Source organism: Cryptomeria japonica, chromosome 10 (assembly GCF_030272615.1).
Source record: "Cryptomeria japonica chromosome 10, Sugi_1.0, whole genome shotgun sequence".
In the NCBI taxonomy this organism is placed as follows: domain Eukaryota; kingdom Viridiplantae; phylum Streptophyta; class Pinopsida; order Cupressales; family Cupressaceae; genus Cryptomeria; species Cryptomeria japonica.
This window is the reverse complement of record NC_081414.1, coordinates 47795091-47820427: the sequence shown is the minus strand read 5'-3', so window position 1 is coordinate 47820427 and position 25337 is coordinate 47795091.

Here is a 25337-nt window from a genome sequence, read left to right as displayed (position 1 = left end):
ATTGAAGAATATATTCATATTATAATGGAACCAAGTGAACACAACTATGAGAAGGAAAGATTTAATCTCAACATACCAAGCTCAAGGGTCATGTTTGAGGCCATAGAGAGTGTTTCAAAGATAATAAGCAAGTGAAGGATTTTGTACAAACTCCCATGGTTCCTCCATGTATGTATACTCCTAAAGGTCACCATTAATAAAAGAACTCTTCACATCCATCTAATAATTTCCCATATGTTGGTTGTACTGATAACAAGGAAAATTCATATGGAGTTCATGTTGGTGACTATTGTACAAAAGTTTTAGAGTAGTCAATCCTGAGAACCTAGGAGAATCATTCGCAACCAACTAATCCTTATGCTTATCAAATGAACCATTTGTAGTAAATTTTGTTTAAAATATCAACTTGCACCAAGCAATTTTTCTTCCCTTAGGAGAGGGGACTAGATCTCACGTCCTATTCCTCTCTAAGGAATTGAACTCCTCTTGCATAATAGCATCCCACTTGAGGATACTAGAAGTTGTTGGCAATATGGCGTTATAACAGATAATGAAAGATTGTTGGCATTTCATAAGGATATTGAGAAGGTTGTTGATGATTATGGATATAACTGATTAAGGATGTTTACTATCTTGATATTATTATTTTGTCATTGATGTCAAGAAATTGATTTTCTAATTCAGTATGATGTTGCCATATCTTGACAAGTATGATTTGAAGATTATAAATATGCCGGTAAAAGACACAGAAAGAATATGATGAATAAGGGGATGAATAAGGTATTCAATGGGCAACTAGTACCAAGTCAGACAATGATGAGATCATGATTTTTAGATTGTTTTAACATCATACATATGTTGCAAATTGTAAAGGTTAATACTATACTATGTTACCAACCAAGAAACCTAGTCGGTAAACCCTAAGGAACCTAGTCAGTAAACCCTAAGGTATCGCTATCAGTTAATGAAGGCGGAATGTCTATTGAGTGAAGTTTAGTATTTACCAAGTTGTAATTGAGCTATACAGAATGCATTAAATGTTTGCATGAGTTATTTAATGAAGGAAGCTGATGAGCTGGAACCGATTAAATGATTGGTGAGTTGTGCATGAAGTTTGTTAATGAATCTAAGGCAATAGAAAGTCGGCATGAAGATCTACAGCGCAGATTGAACAGCAATACCCTGGCACAAGTTCCAAGAAATGTATGCAAGTTCCAAGGCAGGGTAAAATGTTTTCAGATCGAAAGATGCATTGAACTTGGACAAGTTCGAAGATCTGATGGCTGTGATTGATCATGAGAAATGTGATCAAGGAGATTAAGCGGTTAGCTAATTGTTTATAAATAGGAAAGTGTTGATAAACAATGTAGGCGAGCAAGTGTATGCATAGGTATGCTACATAGTGATTACCGAGCACAGAAGCTTGAAGACCTATTTGAATAATAGAGTATAGAAGCCCAACAGATAGACAAGATTAGTTCTATGTCTAGATTGTATTGAACAAATAAGAATCTGCTTTAGCATTTTAGATGTGAAGTTGCAGATAGATTTTATTATTGTTATTTTGTGAAAGTGACAGAAAATCTCTTATCCGAGTGGACTTAACAATCTTATTTGTAAAACCCTCTAGCAAGGTGACATTCTGATTGAGTGTTTGAAATCCTTTAACAAGGTCACTTCTAACAAGGTGAAGATCCTAGCAGATCTAAGGGAAATCCCTTAACCGGGTCACATCTAGAAATGTGTTTGTAATCTTTAACAGGATTTGCTTTAAACTGAGCATACTCTAGAAGAGTATATTTCTTAGTGGGTCTGAAATCCCACAGTGGTTTTTCCCTGTTTAGGTTTCCACGTTAAATCTGGTTTTATGAGGTTTAAGATGTTTATATGCTTTTGAGTTTGCATGTTTAACAGTTTTGGTTATATTACTGAAATATATGTTACCGAGGTTGAATCTGGTGTTTTTTTGCAAGATTAAGTTTGTATGATTCACCCCCCCCTCTCATCTTGTTGGCTATTGGATCTGTACTTATCTTAAGTATCAGAACTATCAATTGGTATCAGAGCTTTGGAATCCGGAAGAAAATTTTAAAGGCACTTGAGTTAAACATCCAAAGATGTATAAGAGGGATGTACCGAAGCTGAACAAGTCAAGTTTCTCTACATGGCAGAAAAGAATGAAGCTGCATCTATCAGGAGTTGGAGAATATGTTGTATACTATCTGGAGAATGATTTTGTTACACTGAGCACCTATCCATTGACTATGGAAGAGATAAAGGCAAAGCAAGAACATATTCAAGTAATGATTGAAATAACATCTGCATTGACCGACTCAAAGTTTAATGATCTAGAAGGCTGCAATGATGCAAACACTATGTGGGTTAAGCTCATATCAGTATATGGAGGAGATGAACATGTTCAAAGAGAAAAAGTAGATAGTCTAAGAGGACAACTTGAATCTATGAGAATGAATGAAGGTGAGAACATAACTCAGTACAATACAAGACTAAAGGAGATTGTAAATCAAATCAAAGGAGAAGATGGAACTATTGAAGAAAAGGATATAACAAGTAAGTTGTTAAGAACCCTTCTACCAGCTTATGCAATCCAAGTCTCTACAATCAATGAATTGAGGTTTGTACCTAATATGCCAATTTCTTTAGATGCTACTATTGGTAAACTACATGCATTTGAGTTAAGTAACTTTGATAACAGTGGATCTTCGGTAAATAAAGTTGAATCTGCATTTAGTTCTTTTCATCTTGATGAATCTAATGATTACAATGAAAGAAAGTATAAGTACTCTGAAGGAGATCATAGTGGATCAAGTGAAAGATTTCGTAAGAACATGGAAGAAGTACACAAACTGTATGAGGAAATCAAAAAGCAAGAAGAGTTTGAAGCACTATTAGCCAAAAGGTTACCGAGAGGTAAAGGTAAGTATAAATGAAAACTACCTTTGAAATTTTTCAATTGTGATAAGATAGGACATATGGCTTCTAACTATCCTGACAAAGATTTTACTGAAAAGAGAGATTACCAAGATGACAGACAGAAAGATAATCATTACAGAGGACAAAGAGATTTTAGAAGAAGAGATAGAAAGACATGTTTAATAGCTGATGAAGAATCCAATGATGATAAATCAGATGAGACTGATACAGAGGAAGTAGTTTATGTGGCTATCAAAGATAGATCAGATGAAGAAAGGTATGAAGAAAAAGCCCTAATATCTCACATAAACACTAATTATTCTTGGATCACAAATAGTGGATGCTCACATCATATGATAGGAGATAAACACAAGTTTGTTATATTAGAAGATTATGATGGAGGCTATGTCAGATTTGGTAATGATGCACCATGTTCGGTGAAAGGTAAAGGATCTATAACACTTCTTGACAATGCAAGATGCAATGATGTTTATTGGGTTGAAGGTTTGAAATAAAATTTGTTGAGTGTAGCACAGCTAAACAACACAGGTTACCGAATAGAATTTCAGAAAGGAATTGTCAAAGTTCATGACAAGAATGGAAAGTTAGCTGCTACCGGGACACAAACAAAAGGTAACATATTTCACCTTGACTCAACTTGGAATAAGTGTTTGCATGAAAAGATAGATAATACCTGGTTATGGCATAAAAGGTTTTGTCATGTAAATTTTGATAATCTGATCAAAATATGTAAGAAGCACAGAGTAAGAGGTCTACCGAGTCTTGAAAAACCTGACAATGCTATGTGTCGAGGATGCCAGATGTGTAAGATGACAAGATCTAGATTTACAAGTAAGTCTTACACTTCTAAGGGAATTTTAGATCTAGTGCACACTGATCTTTGTGGTCCTATGAAAGTTCAAAGTTATTATGGTGATAAATATTTCATATTATTTGTGGATGACTATTCAAGGATGATGTCAGTAATGTTTCTAAAAGAAAAGTCAGAATCTTTTCAAATGTTTAAATGGTACAAGGCGAGAGTTGAAAATGAAACAGGAAGACAACTGAAATGTCTTAGATCAGATAGAGGAGGAGAGTTCACATCTGATGAGTTCAACTTATTCTACAATGATCATGGTATTAAAAGACAAGTCTCTGCACTGAGAACTCCACAACAGAATGGAATAGCTGAGAGAAGAAACTGATCTATTGTGGATTGTGCTAGACCACTTATGATTGAAAAGAAGGCACCACAAACATTTTGGAGAGAAGCAATAAGCATAGCAGTTTACACCTTGAACCGAGTTCAATTGAAGAAAGGTACTTTGAAGACACCATATGAAATCTGGTATGATAAGAAACCTAATGTTAGTTATTTTAAAATCTTTGGAAGTAGATGCTATGTTCACAAAGATGATAGAAATGGCAAGTTTGATCAGAAGAGTGAAAACAGAACATTTCTAGGTTGTTCTTCTAGAAGCAAAGCATTTAAATGTCTGATCAAATCATCTAACAAATTAGTAGAAAGTGCAAATGTGAAAATTGATGAATTTGCAGAAAGAAATGATGAAGGAAATTCCAAGGAACTAGAAGACTATGATGAATTTGTCTATGTTCAACTGAGAAGTCTTACCGAGAAGACTGTTGAAGAAAATGAAGAGAATATCCAGTTACTGAGTGATGAAGAAGATCATACAGAGCCTACCAAGCCTGTATTAGCCAAGTATGTTAGAAGACATCATGCACCAAGTCATATTATAGGAGATAAGGATGATCCAGTGATGACAAGGAACAATTTGAGACAGAACACATGTTTGATATCTGAATTTGAACCAAGAATAGTGAAAGAGACATTTAACAGTGAAGATTGGATAAATGCTATGACAGAAGAGATTGATCAAATCAAGAAGAATGACACTTGGACACTAATCCCAAGACCTAAGGACAAAAATGTAATCGGTACAAAGTAGATTTTCAGAAACAAGCTAAATGAAAAAGGAGAGGTCATTCGAAGCAAAGCAAGACTAGTTTGCAAAGGTTATGCTCGGGAAGAAGGAATTGATTATGGTGAAACTTTTGCACCTGTTGCTAGACTTGAAGGAGTAAGAACATTGTTGGCATATGCTACTTTCAAAAACTTCAAGGTATATCAAATGGATGTCAAATCTGCATTTCTGAATGGAATATTAGAAGATATTGAGAAGGTTGTTGATGATTATGGATATAACTGATTAAGGATGTTTACTGTCTTGATATTATTATTTTGTCATTGATGTCAAGAAATTTATTTTCTAATTCAGTATGATGTTACCATATCTTGAGAAGTATGATTTGAAGATTATAAAGATGTCGGTAAAAGACACAGAAAGAATATGATGAATAAGGGGATGAATAAGGTATTTACTTGGGAAACTAGTACCGAGTTAGACAATGATGAGATCATGATGTTTTAGATTGTTTTAACATCATACATATGTTGTAAATTGTAAAGGTTAATACTATACTATGTTACCAACCAATAAACCTAGTCGGTAAACCCTAAGGTTATTGCTATCGGTTAATGAAGGCAGAATGTCTACTAAGTGAAGTTTAGTATTTACCGAGTTGTTACCGAGTTGTTACCGAGCTATAACAGAATGCATTAAATGTTTGCATGAGTTATTTAATGAAGGAAGCTGATGAGTTGGAACTGATTAAATGATTGGTGAGTCATGCATGAAGTTTGTTAATAAATCTAAGGCAATAGAAAGTCGGCATGAAGATCTACAGTGCAGATTGAACCGCAATACGCTGGCACAAGTTCCAAGAAATGTATGCAAGTTCCAAGGCAAGGTAAAACATTTTCAGATCTGTAGCGTCATAAATTGTACGCACTTGCTACGGTGGTACAATTTCATGCCTAGTTTAGCACCCACCTTGGTGCATTTTACATTTTGCATTGCATCTCTCCTTTAGCACTTAATTAATCAAATTAATTAGGTCTAAGGTTCTATTTCATCATCTTCCACATCATAAAAGTTAGGCCCTTTCGTTAAAGCGTGCCCTTTTCATTTTATTCCTCCAATACATCATTCAATCAAAAACCCTAATTAAGTCCTATTTTGAACCTGGGGGCTTGATTTTGGGGGTCAAAACATCTCGAAGTCACCTGTAACTTTGGGATTCTCTCTAAAATCATCATATCTGACGGCCCTGAAAATTTGGTGAAAAGTCGTCGGGACCGTGGCACCCGGAGTGCACATGGTCCCGGACATTTTTTCTGAATTTTTAGGAGCACAATCCAATCATAAAATAAAGCTTAACCCCAAGAAATTGGCGGGAGATTCAATCTCTAGGTCGGCCAAAAGACAAAATTACAACCTAGGGTTTCATATATAAGAGCTCTCTTTCTTCATTTGAAAGGATCCGAATTTTGTTTTCAAGAACCTCATATGCAGCGAAAGAGCAGATCTTTGAGGACTTCAACAACATTCAACATCCATCTATCAATCATTTATCAATTTCATTCATCCATTTAGGGCTTGGAAGACATTGAAGAGCAATAGGAGATTACCGACTGAAGATTGGCTTGTACCCCTCCCTTGGGATTGGGTATGATTTCATGTTGTTTTCATGTCTTTGCATAAGCTTCAATATATCACTTATTCATGCTTTAGATCACTTTGCACCTTGATTTAGAGCATTTACATTGTCATTTACAAGCAATTAGGGTTTACTTTCTAGGTTGCTCTAGTTTGCTTACTTGCATTTTAGGATCTTGCACACACACAAGGTCTGCACACACAATACAACTTGGCTATTCGTGGAGGTGGAAATCACCGAAGTGGGGGTTTGACTAAGGCAAAACCCTATATAGCCGCCCACCATACCCTTTTCAGATATAAGTGCAGGTTTCGGGATTCGGACGACGCTGCAGGTTGCAGATCTGGGAGAAGCAGACTGAGACCAACCTTCCCACCAAGTTGTAGAGAAAAAGACCAGGACAGGGGCATGGGGCACCTTGGTCCTGCCAGGACAGGGGCGCTGGGTGGCCTGGTCCCTGGGACAGAGGCCCTGGGCGCCCTGGTCCTCCTGACAGACAGCAATTTTTGGCATTTCCGGCAGTTTTCCAGGTTGCAAAACAGTAGTTTCAGGAGCAGTTTCCGGGATAGAATCAGGACAGTGGTGCCTGCACCTCCGTCCTGAACATTTTCACTCAGATTTTGACTCTGGGTATGCATCTGCATTCTTGTTTTGTCCTTGTGTTTAAGGCTTTTCATTATTTAATCTCAATTATGCAATCTTGTTATTAGTTCATACTTGCATTTTGGGATTAGGACTTGAACTTGCATCATTTTATCTTTCAATTACAACAAAGGAATGGAAATCCTAATAGGTAGCCCGTGGCTCTCTCTTTCACAAAAAGAAGTAGCCAATTGTGTGATACCTCTAGGCTCTTTCGTATTCTGTAATGTGTGTCAAAAGGTAGGATTAGGGCATGTTAACCTAGTCTCGCTTTTTCCCCTACACATTTTGCTGAACCCGACCTGAATCTATCATTGCTTCCTCTTGCATTGCATTTGTTAGATCTAGATCTAGATTTAGTGTGTTTAAATTTTATGCAACCTTTATTTCAAAATGTCAGATTTTTATTTGCAAGATGTTCATGTTTATGATGATGTATGCAATTATGTTGATTATGAGTATAGCCAAGATGAATTAGATGAAGCTTTAGATGAGTTTTTGAACCCTAAAGATGCCAAACCTTTATTTCACCAAAGACTCATAAACCTTGTCACTATGCCATTTAGGTGTGATGAGAAAGATAAGTCGAATGGTTCCTCTCAAGGGTACATTCCTATCAACTCTTCCACTGAATCTAGTAACATGGTTGTTTTCAATAATCCCCTCTATGAAGAGATATCTCCTTTTGAATCAAAAGATAAACCTTTTGATAGCTATGATCATACTTTGTTGGATGATGCTCTTGATGACTTTGTGGCTTTATCGAAATCTTTAAACAAGAACAAGACTTCTAAATTGGTTAACATGATAAACCTAAATGAGCATAATAAGCCTCTCTTTGAAGTCCAAGGTGCTTATCCTTCTCCCACCTTTCAAGTTCCTAAATCACCTCTCCTTACTATCCAAGGAGGGTATGATCATGATTCCTTTCTTACTCTGAATAAAGCAATCATCACTGTGCAAGGAAGAAAATCTATAAGTCCTTATAGTTATGCCAAGCAATTAACTAGAGAGAGTTATCATGCGGTTGCCCATACTTATCACACTAGAAATAATAGGCAGCCTAATCCTCCTCCTGTTATTCCAGTTTCTCTTCCTAATCCTCAACCAATTCTTCCGCAAGCTCCACGTATTTTGCAAGTTATGGGTAAGGAATATGATCTCATAGAACAACTTAAAGCTACCCCTGCTAAGATATCCCTCTGGGATCTGATTCAAACTTCTTCCGCTCATCATGGAATGTTACAAGATGCCTTGAAAGATTTGAATGTTCCTCCACCGAATACATCTAGTAATATAGCATCTTTGGTTAACTCTGTGATGAATCCTAAAGCTCAAATTGTGTTTACCCAAGATGAGTTGCCTACTAGTGAAATTCAACATCAATATGATCCCTTGATGATTGTGGTTATCATGAAAGAAACTGCTATAAGACAAACACTAGTAGATAATGGCTCTGGCCTTAATGTGTGTAGCATTAATCTATTGCATAAAATGAATGTGGATACATCCCTCATTGAGCCTGACTCTCGTCCCATTCGAGGCTTTGACAATGTGGCTAAGACTTCATTAGGTATTATCACCTTACCCCTCATAGTGGGACCTGTTACTTTGCCTACTCCTATCCATGTTATGTCGGGAAATTTAACATACAACTTGTTATTAGGGAGACCTTGGATTCACAATATGCAAGTTGTCCCCTCTACATTGCATAGACAAGTTAAATTTATTTATAACAATAAGACATATACCTTGATAGGTGATACTAATTTCCAAGCTTGTTTACAAACATCTACTTCCAAAGGGGGTTCTTCTAAGCCATCCTCATCTAGTGATGACTCTTTAAACAAGATACCTATCGATGAATCCTTGCTTTCTGATGATCAAAATTCTTTGGATGAGTCTGGAGCTCCTGAAGAAGATTCTTCTCGACTTGAATCTACACATAAGAAGGATTTTGATCCTGAGAAGGTTCTCGCAGAAGATGATTGGGGATCTCTTGATTTTAATCCCACCTTTGTAGGTGAATATAAGGTTCCTTCTAGAGAGCTTAAAGTTGAAAAGAAGGAAGAAGCTAAAAATCAGTCAATCTTACCTGAACCTATGAGCAATAATTTTGTGGCCGCTTCTCAAACTTCTTCTCCTCACACCTCTAATTCTGAAGAGTTTGATTCTTTTTCGTATGAAAAACCACCTTCTCTTTCTGAAATGGTTGATCGTTATGGTCGTGGTTTTCATATTCTAGCTAAGCATGGGTATCATGGAAATGGTTGTGGTGCTCACGAACAAGGAATAAAGGTTCCTCTAGAGAATAATCTTTATGATATGATCTTTGGGATTGGTTATAATCCCTACAAGCGCACTAAAGCTTCTAAGAGACCATGTATTAGTGTTAATGCTATTTCTACATCTCTATCAATGCAACACCCCGAGTATATTGATGGGGATCCTTCGTGTGCCTGTGCTTTGGATATCTTTCCTACCAATGATGCTTTAGCTGAGTTTTTAGGAGCATATGATACTCTTCCTCGTTATCATCACAATAGGAGACTCCCTTATTGTTTGAACACTGAAGCCTATTTTGGAAAAGAGATTGATAATGATGAGATTGTGAAAGAATTCCCTCAGTTAAAGGATACTCCTCAACAAAGTAATCTTCTCATAAGTGACACCACTAATGTTAAGATGGATCCTTGCAATGAAGAAAAAGTTATTAAAATTGGAAAATGTTTGGATGAAGAGGAACAAAAACAATATGAAGATTTATTTCATGAATTCCCCGAGATCTTTGCTTGGACATACTCTGACATGCCTGGTATAGATCCTAAGATTGTCACTCATAATATTGTCTTAGTTCCCGATGCTAAGCCTGTGAAACAAAAGATTCAAAAAATGAATCCTAAGGTGGCTCTACTTGTTAAGGCTGAGATTGAAAAATTATTGGAGGCTGGATTTATTCGCCCTATTGATTATTCCCCGTGGATTTCAAATATTGTCGCTGTGCCTAAACCAGATAATAAACTAAGAATGTGTACCGATTTTTGAGATTTAAATAAGGCTTCTTTAAAAGATGATTTCCCTCTTCCAAACATTGACATGATAGTTGATTCTACGGCAGGACATGCCTTGTTATCCTTCATGGATGGTTTTTTAGGATACAATCAAATTTTCATTAACCCTCAAGATCAATTCAAAACTGCTTTCACCACTCCTTGGGGTATGTTTTGTTGGATAATGATGCCTTTTGGACTTAAAAATGCTGGTGCAACTTATCAACGAGCGATGACCCTTATCTTTCATGATTATATGCATAAGATTTTAGAGGATTGTGTTGATGATATTTTAGCCAAATCCATTCTTCGCATAGATCATATTAAAATCCTTCATCAAATCTTTGAAAGAATTCGTAAATATCACATGTGCTTGAATCCCTGAAAATGTGTTTTTGGTATGGATAGTAAAAAACTATTAGGATTCATAGTTTCACATTGTGGGATTGAGCTGGACACTAAGAAAATAGATGCTATTGTCAACATGCCACCTCCTAGAAATGTGTCTCAACTCAAAAGCTTACAAGGAAAGATTCAAGCTATTTGTAGGTTCGTATCTCAACTTGCAGATCGTACCTTTCTTTTTACTCAAGTTCTCAAAAAGAATATCACTTTTCAATGGAACGAAGATTGTCAGCAAGCATTTGAAGATTTAAAAGTGTATTTGGCTAGTCCTCCTATTCTTCAACCTGCCGAACCTTCTAAACCCTTCCTTCTGTATACAGCTGCTTCCTCTCATGCTCTCGCAGCATTGTTGGCACAACATGATAAAGATGGTAAGGAATGTCCGGTTTATTACATAAGTCGTACCTTACTTGATTATGAGACCCGATATTCTGCGATAGAAAGACAATGCTTGGCCTTGGTGTTTGCGACTCAAAAATTGAGACATTATCTTTTAAATTCAGAAGTCCACGTCATGGTAAAGTTTGATCCTTTGAAGCATCTTTTCTCTAAAATTGATTTATCAGGACGCCTAGCTAAGTGGGTTATGATGTTAACTGAATTTGACCTTAAATTTGTTTCACAAAGAGCAATTAAAGGGCAAGCATTGACCGATCACTTAGTTGAGGCCCCTTCACCTTTCTCCTTCCCTAATTCTGAGTCTTTCCCCGATGACTTCATTCTTTCTATAGAGAAAGATGAAACTTGGGAGTTATACTTTGATGGTTCTAAGTGTCGTACGGGATCGGGGGCAGGTGTTGTTCTAATTTCTCCTACAAGGAAATCCATTCCCTTATCCTATCGTCTAAATTTCTTGTGTACCAATAACATTGCTGAGTATGAGGCCCTTATAGCAGGAATAAAAGCAGCCATGGCTTTGAATATAAAGCACATACATATTTATGGAGATTCTCAATTGATTATAAGACAAGTAACGGGACTGTATCAAGCAAAACAAGACAAATTATCGCAATATAAAGATCTTGCTATCTCTTTATTACAAAAATTTGATTCTTATACCATGGAACCTGTTCCCCGAAAAGATAATCGACATGCGGATGCAATGGCATGTGTGGCTTCTCTTGTATCTTTAGAGGACCCTGTCATTGATCTTAAGTTTGTTATTCACAACCTTATTTCCCCAGCTATTGTAGTCAATTCTAGCTTGGTAACATGTTGTGACTTTATAGACTCAGATGAATGGTATTCGCATATCGTAAGATATTTGACCGATGGTACCTTTCCTGATTCCGCCAATAGGAACACTAGGGCTAGAATCTGCAAGCTGTCTACTAGATATATCATTCTTTCTAATGTTCTTTACCGAAGGGGTTATAACGGTCTTCTCCTTTGTTGTCTTAATAAATCAAAAATCCTCGTTGCTCTTGAAGAGGCACATTCAGGTGCTTGTGGGGGGAATTTTGGAGGCAAATCCTTGGTTCAAAGATTGCTTCGTATGGGATACTATTGGCAAACTATGCAGAAGGATTCTTTTTCATTTGTTAAGAAATGTCATCAATGTCAACAACACAATAATCTGATTCATGCTCCTGCCCAAGAACTTCGTTCTCAAGTAGCTTCTTGGCCTTTCACTACATGGGGTTTGGATCTCATTGGTAAAATCTCTCCTCCTTCATCTCAAGGACACACCTTCATTATAACCACAACAGATTACTTTACGAAGTGGGTAGAAGCTATTCCCCTTCGCTCTACTACTGCTGAAGTGATTTGTCAATTTCTTCTAGAAAACATCATTTCTCGATTCGGGATACCTTCCACTATAATCTCAGATAATGGGACATCATTTAAGAACAAGGACATGAAGAAATTCCTTGAGAAGTATCATATCAAACATCGATTTTCTACACCATACTATCCTCAATCAAATGGTCAAGCCGAATCATCCAATAAGATAATTGAACAAATTCTTCGCAAAACCATGAATAAGCATGGTAAGGATTGGAGTAATCAGCTAATCTATGGTCTTTGGGCCTACCGAACGAGTGTATGAATTGCTACAGGAACTACCCCTTATAATCTTGTTTATGGTGCTGACGCTATTATGCCTTTAGAGTTAGAGATTCCATCACTTAGGGTTTCTCTCAAAGGTATAGTAGATGATGACTCTTATAGAGAACAACAACTTCAATAGCTTGAGATGCTCGATGAACAGCGTATAAATGCTCTTGAGCATATTCAAGCGTATCACAAAACTCTACAATGAAGCTATAATGATAAGGTTATTCAACGTTCCTTCTCAGTAGGTAACTTAGTCCTCTATGAGAATCAACGCAATGTGAATTCCTTACCTGCAGAAAAGGGAAAATTTAGTCCTAATTGGCTTGGACCGTATATCGTTATTGAAGATTATGGATCAGGTGCTTACAAAATAGCGGATGTAGATGGTACGCCTCTTAAAGAACCTATCAATGCTATGCACTTGCGTAGATATTATGCTTAATTCTTCATTCCTTATCTTTCATTTCATCTAAGCTTCTTTTCAGTTCTTCAAAATTGGGAAATATGTTAGCATATCTTGGTTAGAGCAAATAGAATTAAATGATATGGTAATTAATCTATATTGCTTCGTTCTTGACAAGCGTGTTTCTTTACTTTATAGTTTGTCTTGAATTCATTTATGTAAATTGTAAAAGATTTACATTTCCATTATGCTAGCATATTGCACAATGTCTTTATGTGTTAAGTGGAATCGTATCATGTTGTGTTTAAGTTGAAAATTAAATCACATTAGTTATATGATTCTTAGACTTAAGGCATATTTCTTCCCTATCATCAATGTAGTACTTGATTAAATATTTTAATTAAGTCGCACATGTATCAATTTAATCATGGAGCATTGAGAAATCAATCACATGGAAATTAAATCCTGAACATACATGTACACCTACCAAATGTATTAGCTTTAATCAAATCAAAATATACATTGTTTTAAGCATTAAAGATAACACATTTGAGACAAAGCGAAGCATGTATGTATATATATATATGTGTGTGTGTGTGTGTGTGTGTGTGTGTGTGTGTGGATTGTATACAAATATAGGTCACTATACATCCAAAATGTGACCTATCCTACATCATGAGATCATCTCCTATCCCTAGGGCTAGTGACTGGAGAGTGACGACTAGACGCTCCCTCCTAATCTGGCCGTGAAGGTGGACCCATAGGTGTGTAGCGCGATATAGACCATGAGTGACTCCGAAGGAACTCCTACGATCCCTATCCATAAGGATCGCGCGATAGGAGGTAGCCTCGGCCTGAGCTGCTGCTAGATCTCGCTGTGCTCGCTGAAGGTTCTCTGATAGAACTCTCTCTCTCTCCCTCCATATGTCCACCTATACTCGAAATGGGGAAAACAAGTCCTCATGCTGACCCGCGTTCCCCTAAGGCCTATAAGCAATCTGTGAGGAACTAGGGATCTATGCCATCGTGGAAATGTCTATCACCACTTGCTGAATCAAGGAATGCCACTTTTGCACATTAGTTGTAGCAGTAGAATAGATTTTTGTATTAGTACCATTCTATATCATCAAAACATTAATCAATCAATATAAACCTACTATACCTGGATCTCCCTCATGCCAGTAGGGATCATGATATGGTAGCATCTATGACTGGGAACTACTAGGCTCCCCACGCTCAAATAATCTATGCACGATGGGTGTAGGCTGGCCCGTACTAGAAACAGGTCTTTGTATCGCCTCATGTTCCCCCTTTTGGGGAATAAGAGGAGGATCCAAGGCTATGGTATCATCTCTTGAATGGTGGGGAGCTGCATCTGACTCCTCCTCATCATCTCTATCCTCCTCCTCCTCATCATCCTCATCCTCATCCGCATCCGCATCCTCACCTACATCCTCGTTCTCCTCATCTCTATCTGTGTCATCCTCCTCTCCCTCCTCCTCCTCGACACTAGACTGATCTCCTATGGGTGGATCAGGATCTCCTGCCTCCTCATGACCTTCTCCCTCCTCTGGCTCCTCCGACCGGGATCCCTGATCCTCATCTCGGTCTCCATGTCTCAATGGGCCTGGATGGCCTGTCGGGTGATCTGGTGGAAAGATAGGCCCTGAGTATGATCTCACAAACCATGAGAGATACCTGCACTGTGCTCCAGGCTCTATGGAGTAATCAGTGACCACATCCTGATCGGATCCCTCTATATCTGTAGTTTCGATGTCATCTATCGTCGGTCTCGCTACTGCTCTAGGTCTGGGAAGGACTCGTGAGTGTCGCGTATAGATGGGTACATCAGCTGGAACACACTGCTCTAGCCCAAACTACCTCCGTACTTGGTCAAAGTAGAATGGGACTATGATATGTGAATATCATCCCCGCAGTAGGCGGTTCCTCTGTAAGCATGCTAACTGTCTCTCCATCCCATCCCATCTATGCATCCGCAGATATGGTCTCCATACTATCACCTCGACTGTCAATCTATCAAGTATCACTCTCCAATATAGCAGATCCCCAAATCTCCACTCACTGGTAAGTGGATAGGCAAACACCCTAGGTCGCTCGCTAGCCGTACTCATCGAATAGCTGACAGGCCTGGTGCATGTGAAGTGCTCAAATATCCACACCTGCAGAAGTGTGCATGTCATCAAGCTGCAACCCTGTCCAAACACATACTCCTCAAGGTCGTGATAGAGATGTGCAAGCATACTCCGACCCCAAGCATATACTCTCCTATGTCTCTCCATAGCTCTGATGCACCATGTGAGACCCCCATGCATGTGCGTACCTCACCCATTAGGGTAGACGACTAGTGCTATGATGCAATCATAAGACGTCTCACAAGGGGCACCTCTCCTGTAGGATGTAAGAGCCAGCTGACCATGATGCGACCTCTCGTCTCACTCAGCATGACTCTCCCTATGCAGTATACCTGCTCCCTCTGATGGTCCTCCACTGACCGATCGGTCGTGTATGTCACAATAGCTCCTCTGATAGGAAGATGAAGTATGCGGTACACATCCTCAAGTGTAACCATCATCTCTCCTACTGGAAGATGGAATGTGCATGTGTCAAGATCCCATCGCTCCATAAGTGCCATCAGCATCGCAGGATGGAATCGAATGGCCAGCATGAGGATCGCATACCATAAACCCATGATCGACAATGTATCCCTCTCTGCCTGAGTTAGCTGAGGAATCTGATCTCGCAGACTACGAAGAATCTGCCCCGTGGTGTGCTCTCTCATGTATGGGAGACCCTGCAACACAAAAACATAAGTATAATCAGTACTCAATCATCAAAATCATTCACGCAAACTGTCGAACATTATATGCTAACCCTGACATCCCTCGCCAAGTCCTGATTGGGACCATGGCATCCTGATTGGGACCATGGCACCTTGTCAGGGACCATGGCGCCCTGAGGGGACCATGGCACCTTGAGGGGACCATGGCACCCCATAGGGACCATGGCACCCTGAAAGGACCATGGCACCCCACAAGGACTAGGGCGCCCTAGGTGGGACCCTAGGTCAGATTCCCGGGCCCGCAAACGATCACAAAAAGTCAAAGTCAATAGAAATGTAGAAAATCAAAAGTCAACATTCAGTCAACTCACCTCGTCCAGTGGCTCGTCATCGATCACGGCCTGTCGCATGATCTCAATCCTCATGGGATGCTCTGGTCATCATGAAGGCATGATGATGGCTATGTGGGCTCCGCTGCAATGAACAATACTCAGAAATCAACAAAGTGACAAATGCAAATGTCACTTTCAAGGTATATACTTTCATTCCTTTACCTTTACTTTCAAAACCCTAATTTTCCTCTATCACTCATTTCATCATAACTTGAGTTTGGGACATGCGATTTTCAAACCGTTTGTTGGGTAGGAATTGTATTTTCATTCCCTACTCTCGGGATGTTCCAAAAAGTGCTCTGATGAAGCCTTTTCAGTGAACATCCCTCATCAATAATCTCTTACACAATTTGTCGTAAGTAAACATGCTATCCTGTTTCACCTCCCTAATAAGCAAGTCGAAACAGGGGGGGCATATAGCTACTCACAAATTTCATCACTTTCCTTAGTAAGCATTACGTGATTTTGTGATCTAACGTGTGTTTTGTAGGGTGCGGTTCCTAACTATGTACTGCAGATACCGCTAGGGGCTTCGTCCGACAACTTATGGATATATCCTTTTTCAAATGATGTTTACTTTTCTGTACTTTAGCTTGCATATGCACGTAGTACTCATATGACCGCTAAAGTGGGGGCTAAATGTAGCATCATAAATTGTACGCACTTGCTAGGGTGGTACAATTTCACACCTAGTTTAGCACCCACCTTGGTGCATTTTACATTTTGCATTGCATCTCTCCTTTAGCACTTAATTAATCAAATTAATTAGGTCTAAGGTTCTATTTCATCATCTTCCACATCATAAAAGTTGGGCCCTTTCGTTAAAGCGTGCCCTTTTCATTTTATTCCTCCAATACATCATTCAATCAAAAACCCTAATTAAGTCCTATTTTGAACTTGGGGGCTTGATTTCGGGGGTCAAAACATCTCGAAGTCACCTGTAACTTCGGGATTCTCTCTAAAATCATCATATCCGATGGCCCTGAAAATTTGGTGAAAAGTCGTCGGGACCGTGGCGCTCGGAGTGCACATGGTCCCGGACATTTTTTTTGAATTTTTCGGAGCACAATCCAATCATAAAATAAAGCTTAACCCCAAGAAATTGGCGGGAGATTCAATCTCTAGGTTGGCCAAAAGATGAAATTACGACCTAGGGTTTCATATATAAGAGCTCTCTTTCTTCATTTGAAAGGATCCGAATTTTGTTTTCAGGAACCTCATATGCAGCGAAAGAGTAGATCTTTGAAGACTTCAACAACATTCAACATCCATCTATCAAGCATTTATCAATTTCATTCATCCATTTAGGGCTTGGAAGACATTGAAGAGCAATAGGAGATTACCGACTGAAGATTGGCTTGTACCCCTCCCTTGGGATTGGGTATGATTTCATGTTATTTTCATGTCTTTGCATAAGCTTCAATATATCACTTATTCATACTTTAGATCACTTTTCACCTTGATTTAGAGCATTTACATTTTCATTTACAAGCAATTAGGGTTTACTTTCTAGGTTGCTCTAGTTTGCTTACTTGCATTTTAGGATCTTGCACACACACAAGGTCTGCACACACAATACTTTTTACAATACAACTTGGCTATTCGTGGAGGTGGAAATCACTGAAGCGGGGGTTTGACTAAGACAAAACCCTATATAACAGCCCACCATACCCTTTTTAGATATAAGTGCAGGTTTCGGGATTCAGACGACACCGCAGGTTGCAGATCTGGGAGAAGCAGACTGAGACCGACCTTCCCACCAAGTTGCAGAGAAAAAGACTAGGACAAGGGCATGGGGCACCCTAGTCTTACCAGGACAGGGGCACTGGGTGCCTTGGTCCCTGGGACAGAGGTGTTGGGCACCCTGGTCCTCCTAACAGACAGCAATTTTTGGCATTTCCGGCAGTTTTCCAAGTTGCAAAATAGCAGTTTTTGGGATAGAATCAGGACAGTGGCACCCGCGCCTCCGTCCCGAACATTTTCACTCAGATTTTGACTCTGGGTACACATCTGCATTCTTGTTTTGTCCTTGTGTTTACAGCTTTTCATTGTTTAATCTCAATTCTGCAATCTTGTTATTAGTTCATACTTACATTTTGGGATTAGGACTTGAACTTGCATCATTTTATCTTTCAATTACAACAAAGGAATAGAAATCCTAATAGGTAGCTCGTGGCTCTCTCTTTCACAAAAAGAAGTAGCCAATTGTGTGATACCTCTAGGCTCTTTCGTATTCTGTAATGTGTGTCAAAAGGTAGGATTAGGGCATGTTAACCTAGTCTCGCTTTTTCCCCTACACAAGATCAAAAGATGCATTGAACCTGGACAAGATCGAAGATCTAATGGCTGTGATTGATCATAAGAAATGTGTTCAAGGAGATTAAGCGGTTAGCTAATTGTTTATAAATAGGAAACTATTGATAAACAATGTATGCGGGCAAGTGTATGCACATGGATGCTACATAATGATTACCGAGCACAGAAGCTTGAAGACCTGTTTGAATAACATAGTATAGAAGCCCAGCAGATAGACAAGATTAGTTTTGTGTCTAGATTGTATTGAACAAATAAGAATCTACTTTAGCATTTTAGATGTGAAGTTGCAAATAGATTTTGTTACTATTATTTTGTGAAAGTGACAGAAAATCTCTTTACCGAGTGGACTCAACAGTCTTATTTGTAAAACCCTCTAGCAAGGTGACATTCTAATTGAGTGTTTGAAATCCTTTAACAAGGTCACTTCTAAAAAGGTGAAGATCCTAATAGATCTAAGGGAAATCTCCCTTAACCGGGTCACATCTAGCAATGTGTTTGTAATCTTTAATAGGATTTTCTTTTAACCGAGCATACTCTAGAAGAGTATATTTCTTGGTGGGTCTGAAATCCCACAGTCGTTTTTCCCTATTTGGGTTTCCGCGTTAAATCTGGTATTATGAGGTTTATGATGTTTATATGCTTTTGAGTTTGCATGCTTAATAGTTTTTGTTATATTACTGAAATATATGTTACCGAGGTTGAATCTGATGTTTTTAGGCAAGATTAAGTTTGTATGATTCACCCCCCCCCCTCTCATCTTGTTGGCTATTGGATCCGTACTTATATTAAGTATCAGAACTATCAGAAGCTTCCTAAAAATAATGTGGATCATAAGCTATAGCAATGAAGAGATGTGGAGAATCCTAAAACTATGATCTTATTCTTATAGTTTTTATGGATCCCCAAAGCAATCCCCAGGTGATTGTAATGTTTATTAGGCCCAAATAGGCCCTTTAGTTGTATAATATGGAGAATCTAAATCATGACTAAGTAAAGAATGTGAATCCTCATCATCATCACTATTTGAGTAAGACTTCTCTATAAGATCATGAGGTTCAATAACTTCTAAAGAGCTATCAATATGTTGAAAGGACTCCAAAGTGATGACTAATGGAGAAGTAGAAGGAGAATAGTTGTCGAGGCTCTCCTCAAAATGAACACTCCTCTTAATGAGAAACTCATGAGTGGTATTATGAAGAAGCATGTAGCTCTTAAAACCATCTCATTAAAAGATTGATCTATGGATCCATAGCCTTGCATTTTTTTGTTGGAATATGGGCCCATGAGAGGTAGCCAAATGCTCAAAAAATGTTTCATTGAGGATTTACAACTTGTTCAAGCTTGAAAAGGAGTTACCTTCTTTGTAGCTTTATGAGGAACCTACTTCTAAATGTAACATGCACAATTAATAGTTCACCTAATATGGTGGTGCTAAATATCTAGAGTTTATCATATATTAGCTATCTATTTCAAGGATTGATTCTTTCATTCTAATGAGGATTGTAGAGGATTGAATGTTGAAATTCAATAACCTCCAAAGCATTAAATCACTCAAAAATGTTGTTGAAATATTCTCCTATTACCTATACATATAACTCTAATGGATTTCCCATATTATTTCTCTACAAATGATTTGAAGTATAAGAATTGATCAAAGATAATATTTTTATTTGATAATATACACAAAGGTGTATCTGGAAAGATCATTAATGCAAATCAAAACATATCAAGCTCTACTAAAAGATGGAAGTAGAAATGGAACAAATAAATCAGTATGTACTAACTCCAAAAGTTGCAAGGATCTCCAATATCTGTCCTTATCAAAATCTCTTCTAGATGCTTGCTAAGAATGCATCCCTAAAAAATAACATTAAAACATGAATTGTAGGCAATCCTCAAACCATAGCATACTAACTAAGGTGGTGCTAGTAACATTAGTTAAAGTGACCAAATTGCTAATTCCACAAGTTGCTCACTTCATCTAAACAAGTAAGAAAAGTAATCAAAAGAGAATCAAGAACAAAGGGATAGATCCCTAGAGTAATTATTTGGTTTTCTCATGGAAATCGAAGAATCATTGTGCAATTCACTAATAATCATTAATTTTGGAATGAATCAACTTTATTACCTATACTTGTATGGTTTATTTGGTAGATTGATAGGATATTAATTCATAAAGTAGGCACACAGAAAATCATGAAATTTTTCTTCACCAATTTCAATAGTTCCTCTCCCAAGAACCTCCTTTGGTGAATTATTACTCACAAAAATATCTAGCATTGAACATGGTTTCAAGTATGAGAAAATTTCCTTTAAATTGGATATATGGTGATAAAAACTTGAGTCAATTACCCATGTATATGTTCGTGAAATAACTAGAACTATGGAATTTCCCTTTCCTTTCTTCTTATTGAAATCTATGGCATTTAAAGAAACTCTTAAATATTTCTTTATTAGATTTGACACTTTGATGTTTTTCTTCTCAAAAATATGAGTGAGATGAGCTAGTTATTTTTTCAAACACTTATTCTCATCATGATAAGTTTTCTTGCAAAAGTCACACTCGATATGTTTCTTTATTAGAATTTTTGTCTTTTGATGAAGATGATTCATAATTTGAGAAAACTTGTTTGTAATATTGTTTCTTATCTCATTTATTATTTTGTTTCTTATTATGTTTTCCGTTACCTTTTTATGATTAATACCTTGATTTACAACTAGCATGCATGAGACCTAGGAGGTTTGGTTGTACCAATTTGAACCAAATCATCATGCTCTTTTGTGAGTTCATGCGTAAACATGTCAAGAGGGGGTTTTAATTAGGAAACTACTAAGGTACAAATTCATAGAGTGTAATTTTGGAAAGAAAAATTATTAGTTGAGGAAATGATGCATGGATGACCAAACTTGAAATATCTAAATTCAAGGAAAAGGGATTTAGAGAGGAAAATAGAACTCGGAGGGCGATGCAATCTAGGGATGACATGTTCAATGGGAATGATAGTATGGGAAACTCTAAAATCCAAAAAATTCTTAAGTGAAATTTTAGAAAGGGAAGTTAGTAATTGAGGAAAGCATGCATGGATGACCGAATCCAAAATCATGAAATTAAAGGGAAAGGGATTTTAAAGGGAAAATGAGATTTAGAGAGATATAAATGTCAATGGTGATAGGTCCAATAAATATGTGACAATATGAGAAACTCCAAAATCCCAAATTTCATAAAGTGGAATTTTGGAAAGGAAATTTTTCATTTGAGGAAAGGATGTATGGAGGACCAAACCCATAATATTAAATTTCAAGTAAAAGAGGCTTAAAGGGTGTTTGTGTAATAAGGTGTTGTACCTTGTTAGTTCTTCACCTAGGTTCTAATTACACCTTTCACTTAAGTTTACTTGGGGACCACATAGGACATTTCCACCTTTAGTGGGCATATCATACTATCACTTTTCCACATTATGTGGGTGATAAGTTATCACTTTATGTATCATGTACTAATAATAAGATACTTGTCATAATCTTATGCAGTCTTATGTCTCACCTTGTCCTACTTAACCAAGGGGTCTCCTATGTACTATCATCCATTCTATTGTATCTTGATAGGAAAACAATTTATTCTTGTCATATTGATTCTCTCTTGTTGTTGTGATTTCCATTTCGCCCCTAGATCTTGGGTGGCTACCTTCATAGCCAAATATTACATGGTATCAGAGCTTTTAGAGTGCCTTTGGTTAGTCATTTTGAGATATTTTTTGTGCATTTTGGGGTTATTTGTTTTCATGGCTTTGTATTGCAAGTAAAAATTAGAGCTTGTTGGGTCAATCTAAGGTCATCATTGGATTCAAAAGGTTTGAGAAAGTCAATTTTTCCTTTTGTTTCATACAAATCAGACATCAAAGGCCAAATCTACAAGCATTTGAAGTTTGGAGGTGTCATGGTAATATGAGCATCATAATTATGCAGGCAATTTTCTAACATCGATATCTTTGTCATTCAAAGTCCTTTTTTTAAGTAATAATTTTTATTTGGGGTAGAATTTCATGATCTTGATATTGGTGTAGATAGTTTCTGATTATCATACACAAATTTTTAATATAATCTCTATTTTTGCAACTTCAAAGGTGTTGTTCAAGCTCATATGGGCTCCTTTCAGAATTTTTTTTAAAGGGCATAATTTTTTATGTATTTCATAGTAGTTCTATCAATTTGTAGTCATTGTGATAAAAAAATTTACTTATAACACATGGCCTTATTTAGCAATTTTTTGGCAAATGTAATGCATAGATCACAATTTGGTCTTTTGCATATTGATTTGAGTCTCATATAGTGTAATTGTGGCAATTGTAATCATTGAAATCAGAAATCCACTTTGTCTTTGTTTTGCAAGTTCCCATTGTAATCGCACTAAATATAAAGTACAAATTATTTATTTTTCAAGGAGGGGGAGTCTTTGATTGAATGAATTTTAGGGGTAACCTTACAATGGTTGATTGCATGTTTTTGTGTTCTAATGATGGGAAATCTCAAATTGAACTACTGACATCAAATAATTATGCATCATGGAAGAAATCAATATGGAATTATCTCATGGGAAAAAATTATCTTGGCTATCTAAAGGAAATAATTTCTCAACCAACTAATCCTAATGCATTATCGAAATGGTAGATTTAAAGAGAGAAGACACTATGATTAATTTTAAACCTTTCATCGCACCCTCCAAAAACAAAAAACTTTAATATATTCAAAACTAGCTATGATCTTGCGATGAAAATTTATCGGCATGCTCATCTAGCCAACTAGAAGCTTCAGGGAGAATTTTGCACCATTTCATGGTCAAACAAAAACTTACTATAATTAGTAACCTCATGTAAATGTAAGGTTGAGACACCATTTTCCCAATATTCTCCCACTTGTTGAACACCTTGCAAGAGCAAAGGGATTATCAACACAATAATTTAATTTCTAGGGGCTATGAGGCACATAGACTCCAAACACCATCTAAACTTCTTTATGCTCATAGCCTTAGTTAAATAATATGCAACATTCATCAAAGTCTCTACCTTTACCAGCTTCACCCTGCCATATTCGACCATATAACTGACAAAATGATATTGAACATCAATGTGTTTGGTCAGGGCATGAAATGTTAGGTTCTTAGCTAGGCAAATCGCATGTTGATAATCATAATAAACTATCACTACACCTTGTTTTATTCTAATATCTAAACATAGCCTTTTGAGTCAAAGGGCTTCTTTACAAGCATGACTAGATTCCATATACACTACTTCTATAATGGAAAAAATAACCATAGCCTGTCGCTTACTCATCCAACTAATTGCGCCACCAAAAAAAGTAAACACATAAGCACTAGTTGATCTTTTGCTATCAATATCACCTTCCCAGTCTAAATCCACATAACCATGAATATCAAGGGAAATTATGTCTCCAACCAAATTACCATGATAACACAAAGTGTAGACACCTAAAATGTCCAGTCTAATTATTAATTAAATATATTTTTATTTATTTAATTAATTCATTTATCCTCTTCTAGCCTTATTTGTCATTTAAATAAATACTTTTATTTATTTAAATTATCCTTTTTCTAAATTAAATAAATATCTTATTTATTTAATTAATCCCACTTCCTCTATTAATTAAATGAATCTTTATTTAATTAATTAATTCATTAACCTTTTCTACCCATGACACATGTCATTCATCTCTTAATTCCTACACTACCTACCCTCTCATTATTTTCTTATTTTCTTTACCTGCCCTCTAATCATAGCCGACCATTTATCTTTTACACCTCTCAATCTTATCCCTCCATTTCTTATAGTGTCTTCTATATAAGGAGATGCTTCCTTCATTATCAACCCTAATCAGTTGACTTCTTGACTACATTGCGCTTTCAAACTTGCATATGTGATCCTACTTGCAACCACATTTTCGTTCTTTGTTGAGCTCTTGTGCACACATAAAATCTGAGAGCAAATATATCAAGCAAGATCAATGGAGATAGGAAGAATGGAGATCCAAACCCTATTGGACATGTGATGGTATAATCTTTGTGATTTCATTTGATTTGCATTGTCTTAGGTAATCTTCATATGTTATGGTGGATCTTTGTTGTTGTTAGGCTAGGGTTTTGTGGTTGAATCTATTTAGTCTTTCAATATTATTTTTATCCATTTTCACCATAAACATTTTGGCACACCCCATGGGACATGGATTTTTATTAGATCTATGTTTTTTGCAAGTTTTTCTAACCCTATATTGTTGTTTTGTAAAACAATTTGGAGAATAACCTTGTGCAGCTAGGGTTTTGTACGCAAAATCAAGATCTTGGAGAGATTTGATCTGATCTCACAAACGGTTTGGAAATTTTGCACCAAATGTTTTTGGAAGGTTGAAGACAGCATCAAGAGCTCTCAAACCAAAATTTAGATCTATTGGAGCATATTTTAATTTTCTATGATTTTTTTATGAATTTTCATTAAAAAAATTATTCTAAGAGTAAAGAGCGAATTTGTTGGATTTTCTTATATTTTGGGAAATCTCTCTAATTTATACACATGATCTATTCTTTGTGATTTTAATTTTGATGCAAAATAATTCCTAAAAAATTGGATCTTTAAAAATTAGGGTTTTTCATTATTTTGATCAAATCTCACAAATGACTTTAAATTGTGGCATTAAATTTTGTTTGCAGGTCAATAACATTATCAGAGGTGCTCAGTAAAAATTCA